Raw genomic sequence first — 8,900 nt, forward strand, 5'->3', positions numbered from 1 at the left:
TTTAGAAAATGCCAGAAAACGTGGAGAAGAAAATTAACATTCACTCATCACACCACCTCCGTGCTCTTCCACACCTTTCTTCAGCTAGAAGCAGCCACGTGACACTTTCTAACCAATCAGACATTGGCTGAAGCTCTGCTCCTGGGTAATAAAAAAGCAGTGCCTCGAAGGGGAAAGAGTTTGCTCTTGCCGGTTCTTGTCTCCAACCTAGAATGTGGATGAGAGATCCAGAAGAGAGGCTGCCATCTGTGACTTTGAGAAGCCAAGCGTGGGGCTGACAGCTCTAGCCCAGGATGGCAGAGCCGCCGGATGAAAATGGTAGGCTTTTTCAGCTTTGGACACAGAGAACAGTTAAGCCTTTGACTATTTAAGGTACTGCAGTAAAGTTTTCGGTTATTTGTAATACAAATCCTAACTGATATCACCAACCAGACACAGCCACTGTTGACATTATGAGTGTTTTCTCTGTGCTTTTTTTCAATTCAGATATTTTTTTAAACAGAAGCAGACAAAAGCACCATTATCTGAAATTATTTAATTTTTGCTTGTTTATTGTCTGTCTCCTCCCTATAGAAGATAAGCCTCATGAGAAGAATAGTATCTACCTTGTTTATAATTATATTTTCTGTATCTAGAACAATGGCATGTCTAGATGTTCAATAAATGTTAGTTAGATCAATGAATTAATTAATGAGTGAATGAGCATTCTAATATGAGCACTTCCCCCTGCCACAAAATTGTTTTCTGAAAACTTGATTTTTAATGGCTGATTGCGGTTCTATTCCACAGATCTATCCTACTTTATTTAACCAGTCACTTGCTGTGAGACAGTTTTTTACCCAATTTTACCGTTATAAACAATGCCACTGTAAAAGTACTTACTCAGGCATGCTCAGCTTTTATGCAATTATTTTTCTTAGAATAAATGCCTAGGAAGGTTATGCATAATTTAGATCCTTTAATACATATTTCCAAAATTGCCCTCAAAAGCTGTTTTTTAAAACCAATTTACAAATCCATGAAGGATTCCTGAAAATGTTTCTCTGTACCTCCACAACACTAGGCATTGTTAATTTCTCATGTGTTGTTCATTTTGGTAAGTGAAAAGTTGGGCCTCAAAGTTGTCTTAATGTGCATTCCCTGATTGCTGGGGCCACTGAGTGCTCTTTCTTTGACAGGTCTTTTCCTGTCCCAGGTTCCTAAAAAGGGTGAACTGCATTTGCCATCATCTGCCGGGGTGTGTCACCACAGACGGTGAAGGTAGTAGGGTCCCTTTGGCCAATGTTCAAGCCCCTCCAGGAACTATGGGGTAGAGCAGCCAGGGGCTGAGTCCTTGAGACCCCAGGACAGGGATCACGGACCTGAGACCTTCCTTTACTCATGCCAGGCCACTCCCGTGGTCCACTGCTAAGGGCCATGGGGGAACAGAGTCCTGAGGCGAGGCCCAGAGCCTGGCACAGGCGGGGCCAGGACTGCTGTTGGGGTCTGGCAGGGGCCAAGGGAAGCTGATGCCAGGCCCTGGGGGAGCTAGGAGGCTGTTAAAAACTTCTGAGGAGCATAAAGTGGGTTAGAAGAACAAACGGGAGGGAGCATTCAAGGAAGGACAAGCAAAGGCACTGAGCAGGTTCAAGAATGGCATGTGCTCATGCCCAGATCAGCCCTGTCTTCAGGACCAGCCACAGACTGGACCAGAAGCCAGTGTGTACACCTTCACGGCCACGCTTTCCCTCAATCGGTCACACTTGCCCAGATAACCCCCGGCCTGATGCCGGCCGGCCCGGCCCAGCCCAGCCTACTCCCTACGGAAAGACGTGGTGGAGGTTAAAACATTTCCTGCCCATCACTCTGCACCCGGCCTGGGCCACGCCGTGCGACACTGTGCCATTATTCCCATTTCACAGACGAGGAGATCGTGCACGGGAGGCAGGGCACGCCGGAGCGCCTCCAGGCTGCACAGAGGCAGAGAAGGAAGGAGGTGGAGGCGAGACGCCAGGCCAGGAGAGGAGCCGGGTGTCCTGCAGAGACCGCGTTCTCCAAGCTCCCTTGCCCACAGCGCCGCCGGGACAGCGAGAAAAGCGCGAGGGACGAAGCTCCCAGCTTCCGAGGCTGAACCTACTGCGCCGCCCAGAGGCAGCCGTGGTGCAATGCTGCCCCCTGCTGGCGGCCGGGGGCGCAGGCCCGGCTGCGACCCGCAAGGGGCCATTAGGAGGGAAAGGCGCCTTGACCTGGCCAGGGAGAGCTGAGGGCAATTGGGCTGTTGGTCGGAAGCCAGACAGCCCTGGTCTCAATGAAAATAACAGTAATCGCCAACGTTTACTATGGTCCAGGCCTTGTTGTAATACTTTACACACAGTAACTCATTTAATCTTCACCAGTCCTTAATTAGGGAGGTGCACTAATTATTCCCATTTTGCAGAGAAGGAAACTGCCCAGCTAGAGCAGGGTTTGAACCCAGGCAGTCTGGCCCTACAGCCCTTTGAACCATTTGCTAGTCAGAAAGAGTTTGCCTTGATACGTCCCAACTCTGCGAGGTCTAGGCCCAACCCCCAAGGCCAGGCCACCGCCACAGAACAGCAGACAAGTGTCCTACAGCACCAATTATAAACCCACTCTCTGCTTGCGCCAAATGGAAGGACTGAAACGCTGGATTTCCTACGGGCCTGGGACTACTCCAGCCTTTCCTGGGAGCTTCCAGAGGCTTGGATCTGAGCAGGCCCCAGAATCCAAGGCAATGACCTGGGTCACTCTCATCCTAGGCCACCCAAGATCCAGAGCAGGAAGGGGGCGCAGGTGGGCCTTCCTGAAGAGCACTGTGTGCAGCGTTCTTCCTCCCGCAGCTGGCAGCTCTGGCTTTCGTCATATCTCAACCTCCCTACTGCAAAAGTTTCAAGCTCTGGTCTTTCCACACCACAGATCAAATTATGACATCCTGCTTAAAACCCTTTCCTACAATTCAACAACAACAAAAAGCAAACAACCCAGTTTAAAAAAAATGGGAAAAGGAGTTAAATAGACATTTCTCCAAAGAAGATATGTAAATGGATAATCAGCATGTGAAATATGCTCAACACCTTAGCCATGAGGGAAATGCAAATCAAAACCGCAGTGAGATAGCACGTCACAGCCATAGAATTAAAAAAAAAATCAATCAATAACACATGTTGGCAAGGATGTGAAGTAATTGGAACTTTGGGCACTGTTGGAGGGAATGTAAAAAAGTGCAGCGCTCTGGAAAATAGTGTGGCAGTTCCTCAAAAATTAAAAATAGAATTACCACACACAAAAAAGAACTTTGTAATTATGTGTGATGATGGATGTTAACTAGACTTATTGTGATCATTTTGAGTCATTAAGTTGTACACCTGAAACTAATATATTATATACCAGTTATATCTCAATTTTAAAAAATCTTAGCGAAATACAGACTAAAAAAAAAAAAAAAGATTACCGTGTGATCCAGCAATTCCATTTCTGGGTATATACTCAAAAGAATTGAAAGCAGGATCTCAAAAGGATGTTTGTATGCCAGTGTTCATAGCATTCACAATAGCCAAGAGGACACAGGTGCCTGGGTGGCTCAGTCAGTTAAGCAGCCGACTTCAGCTCAGGTCCTGATCTCACACTCTGTGAGTTTGAGCCCCGTGACAGGCTCTGTGCTGACAGCTCAGAGCCTGGAGTCTGCTTTGGATTTGTGTCTCCTCTCTGTCTGCCTCTTCCCAGCTTGTGCACTCTCTCTCTAAAATTAACATTAAAAAAAAGTTTCACAGTATCCAAAAGGAGGAAGCAACCCAAATGTCCACTGGTTGATACATGGATAAACTAAGTGTGTTATGTATATATATTGAATATGTAATATATATGCTGAATATTGGAATATTATTCAGTCTTAAAATGAAAGGAAATTCTGATTTTTTTTCAGAATTGTGGATGATGTTCATTATGCTAAGTGAATAAGCCAATCACGAAAAGACAAACACTATATAATACCACTCAAAAGAGCTTCCTAGACTAGTCAAATTCATAGGGACGGAAAATAGACTGGTCATTGTCAGGAGCTGGGAGGAGGGTGTAGGGCAAATTGTCCAATGGGTAAAGAGTTTCCACTTGGGAAGATCAAGAAGTTCCTGATAAATGTTCAACTCTGCAGTTCTGTGATGGCGGTTTTACTCAAAATAGATCTGAAAATTAATGTTGTTGAATTTTTTCTATTTAATCATACAAAATGCTGTTCAATGCGTAGAAATATGAAATACATAACTGTAGTGTCTAAATAATATTTCAATCCAGTATATTTAGGTAACATGACTGCTGTGAATGATAAAGCATGCTAAAATGAGTTATATTTCTTACCACTAATAAACATAATAGCTACATTTTTTAAAAAGCTCCATTTGTTTTGTTTTTTTATATTCCTCATATGAGTGAAATCATATGGTATTTGTCTTTCTCTGGCTCATTTCACTTAGCACTATGCTCTCTAGCTGTACTCATGTTGTTGCAAACGGCAAAATTTCATTCTGTTTTATGGCTGAATAATACTCCGTTGTGTATATTTACCACATCTTTATCCATTCATCTATCAGTGGACACTTGGGCTGCTTCCATAATTTGGCTATTGCAGATAATGCTGCAATAAACATAGGGGTGCATGTATCTCTTTGAATTAATGCTTTTCTATGGTGGGGGTGGGATGTGTAAATACCCAGTAGTGCAATTACTGGATCATGGAGTAGTTCTATTTTTGACTTTATGAGGAAACTCCTTACTTCCACCAATTTGGCTGCACCGGTTTGCATTCCCACCAACAGTGCAAGAGAGTTCCTTTTCTCCACATCCTTCCCAACACTTGGTTCATGTGTGTGTGTGTGTGTGTGTGTGCGCGCGTGTGTGTTTATTTTAGCCATTCTGACAGGCGTGAGGTGATATCTCATTGTAGTTTTGATTTGCATTTCCCTGATAATGAGTGATGTTTTCATATGTCTATTGGCTGTGTGTCTTCTTTGGAGAAATGTCTGTTCATGTCTTCTGCCCATTTTTAATTGGATTATATAGGTTTTTTGGGTGTTGAGTTTTGTAAGTTCTTTATATATTTTGGATACTAACCCTTTATCAGATAAACCATTTGTAAATATCTCTTCCCATTCACTAGGGTGCCTTTTCATTTTGCTAATTGTTTCCATTGCTGTGCAGAAGCTTCTTATTTTGATGTAGTGTCAACAGATTATTTTTGCTTTTGCTTCCCTTGCCTCAGGAGACATATCTAGAAAAATGCTGCTGCCATCGATGTCAAAGAATCAACTACTGCCTGTGTGCTTTTCTAGGATTTTATGGGTTCAGGTCTCACATTTAGGTCTTTAACCAATTTTGAATTTATTATTGTGTATGGTGTAAGAAAGTGGTCCCATTTCACTCTTTTGCATGTGGCTGTCCGGTTTTCCCAACACCATTTGTTAAAGAGACAGTCTTTTTCCCATTGAATGTTCTTGCCTCCTTTATTGAAGATTAATTGACCATGTAATCATGGCTTTGTTTCTGAGCTTTCTATCCTGTTCTATTGATCTATGTGTCTATTTTTGTGCCAGTATCATACTGTTTTGATTACTACAGCTTTGTAGTATAATTTGAAATCTGGAATTGTTTAACTGACTGAGCCACCCAGGCAGAAGAAATCTGGAATTGTGATACCTTCATCTTTGTTTTTCTTTTTCACGGTTGTTTTTCCTATTGGGGTCTTCTGTGGTTCCATGCAGATTTTAGGTTTTTTTTTTCTAGTTCTGTGAAAAATGCTGTTGGTGTTTTGATAGGAATTGCATTAAATCTGTAATGGCTTTGGGTAGGATGAACATTTTAACAATATTTATTCCTCTAACCCATGAGCATGGAAGATCTTTCCCTATGTTTGGGTCATCTTCAATTTTTTTCATCAGTGTTTTATAGTTTTCAGAGTACAGGTCTTTCACCTCTTTGGTTACATTCCTAGGTAGTTTATTACTTTTAGTGCAATTGTAAATGGGATTCTTTTCCTAATTTCTCTTCCTGTGGATTCATTATTAGTGTATAGAAATGCAACAGATTTCGGTACACTGATTTTGTATCTTGTGACTTTAATGGATTCATTTATCAGTTCTAACAGTTTTTTGCTGGAGTCTTTAGGGTTTTCTATATAGAGTATCATGTCATCTGCAAATACTGAAAGTTTTACTTTCTCTTTCAAGTAGTGACAGTGAACATCCTTGTCTTGTTCCTGATCTAAGGGAAAAACTCTCAGTTTTGTCCCATTAAAGATGATGTTAGCTGTGGGATTTTTATATATGGCCTTTATTATATTGAGGTATTTTCCCTCTAAACATACTTTGTGGAGGGTTTTTATCATGAATAGATGTTGTACTTTGTCAAACACTTTTTCTGTATTTATTGAAAATACCCTATAGTTCTTATCCTTTTTCTTATTGATGTGATATAGCACATTGATTGATTTGTGAATATTGAACCATCCTTGCATCCCAGGAATAAATACCATTTGATTGTGGTAAATGATTTTTAATGTATTGTTGGGTTCTGGTTGCTAATATTTTGTTGAGGATTTCTGCATCTATGTTCACCAGAGATATTCACCTATGAAGCTCTTTTTTGTAATGTCTTATTCTGATTTTGGCATCAGAATAATTCAGACCTCATAAAATGACTTTGGAAGTTATCCTTCCTCTTTTGTTTTTTTGTAATAGTTTGAGAAGAGTAGTTACTAACTCTTCTTTAAATATTTGGTAGAATTCACCTGGGAGGCAATCTGGTCCTGGGCTTTTGTGTGTTCAGAGTGTTTGGATTATTGATTCAATTTCATTGCTGGTAATTGGTCTGTTCAAATTTTCTACTTTTTCCTGATTCAATTCTAGGAAATTTATCCATTTCTTCTATGTTGTTCAATTTGTTGGCATATAATTTTTCATAAATTATCTTAAAATACTTTGTATTTCTGTGGTGTCAGTTGTTACGTCTCTTCTATCATTTCTGATTTTGTTTATTTGAGTTCTCTATCTCTCTTTCTCTTTCTTTCTCTCTTTTTAAAATGAATCTGGCTTAGTCTTTGTCAATTTTACAGATATTTTCAAAGAAACTGCTCCTGATTTCATTGACTTGTTCTATTGTTTTTTACTTTTTATTTCATTTATTTCTGCTCTGATCTTTATTATTTCCTTCCTTCTACTGGTTTTCAATTTTGTTTGTTCTTTTTCTAGATCCTTTAGGTATAAGATTATATTGAAATTTTTCTTGCTTCTTTAGGTAGCTTGTATTGCTATAAACTTCCCTCAGAGACCAGCTTTTATTGCATCTCAAAGATTTTGGACTGTTGTATTTTCATTTTCATTTGCTTCCATATAATTTTTTTTATTCCTTCTTTGATTTCTCCATTGATCTGCTCATTGTTTAGCAGCATGGTGTTTAACTTCCATGTGTTTGTGCTCTCCCCAGATTTTTCCTTGTGGTGGACTTCTACTTTCGTAGCATTGTGGTCAGAAAAGATTCATGGTATGACTTCTATTGTTTTAAATGTGTTGAGACTTATTTTGTGAGCTAATACATGATCTATTCTAGAGAATGTACTGTGTGCACTTGAAAATAATGTGTCTTCTGATGTTTTAAGATGGAATGTTTTGAATATACCTATTAAATCCATCTGGTCCAATGTGTCATTCAAAGCCACTATCTCCTAGTTGATTTTCTGTCTGGGTGATCTGTCCATTGACGTAAGTCATGTGTTAAAGTCCCCTACTATTACTGTATTACTATCAATTACTTCCTTTATGCTTGTTATTAACTGCTTTAAGTATCTGGGTGCTCCCATGTTTGTTGCATAAATATTTACAATTGTTATCTCTTCTTGTCGGATTGTCCTCTTAATCGTTATATAGTATCCTTCTTTGTCTCTTGTTACAGTCTTTGTGTTAAAGTCTATTTTGTCCAATATAAGTATCGCTACTCTGGCTTTCTTTTCACAACCATTTGCATAATAAATTTTTCTCAATTCCTTCACTTTCAATCTGCATATGTCTTTAGATCTGAAATGAGCCTCTTGTAGGCAAAATATAGATGGGTCTTGGTTTTTTCTCTATTCTATCATCCTAGAGACATAACAATTTAAAATTTATATGTACTTAATAATAGAGTCTCAAAATATTTAAAAAACCTAACATTATAAATCTACAAAAAGAAATAGACAAATCCAAAATCATAATGAAAGAATTTAACACAAGTCTCTCAGTAATAAATTTTTAAAAAGCAGTTAAAATTCAGTGAAGAAATAGGCAATTTGAATAATATTATTATTAACACATTTGATCTAATGGACCCATATAGAACTCTGCACCCAATGAGAGCAGATTACACATTCTTTTCAAACATACTTAAAACATTTACAAAAAGGTCATGCTTACTTGAAATAGTATTAAACATAATTTCTGAAAATAATGTAATTAACTTGGTAACTGATAATAAAAAGGTAATTTGAAAACCTCCATGTATTTGAGAATTAAGAAACCTATTCCTAAACAACCCAGTTCACAAAAAGGGAATGACAAATGGAAATTAGAAATACTTAGAACAGAATAACAACAAAAATCCTACATATCAAAATTTGTACTTCTGTCAAAAAAAGTCCTTAGGGTACTTAGAAAAAGATTTATAAGGTTTTGAATGGAGAAAGGCAGAAAATTAATTGAAATATTAATTAATAGGAAGCATCCATTTCAAATATTAGGAAAAAAGGTAAAATAACCCAAAAAAAGTAAAAACAATAATATAGAGTATAAATTAATAATATGTAAAGCAAGCATATAGTACATACAATAGAGAGATTTTTTTCAGAAAAAAAAAAAAAAAAAGCCGAAAGTTGATTCTCTGAA

At 38.8% G+C, this 8,900-nt stretch overlaps 1 pseudogene; it reads left to right on the forward strand.

Annotated features, from left to right (window-relative positions):
• The first annotated feature begins 2,626 nt into the window (after positions 1-2,626).
• LOC144216984 (cytochrome c pseudogene) overlaps positions 2,627-8,900 on the forward strand; it is a 14,349-nt pseudogene continuing 8,075 nt past the window's right edge.

The sequence above is a fragment of the Crocuta crocuta genome, unplaced genomic scaffold (genome assembly GCF_008692635.1).
Source record: "Crocuta crocuta isolate KB4526 unplaced genomic scaffold, BGI_CrCroc_1.0 scaffold28, whole genome shotgun sequence".
NCBI classification, from domain to species: Eukaryota; Metazoa; Chordata; class Mammalia; order Carnivora; family Hyaenidae; genus Crocuta; species Crocuta crocuta.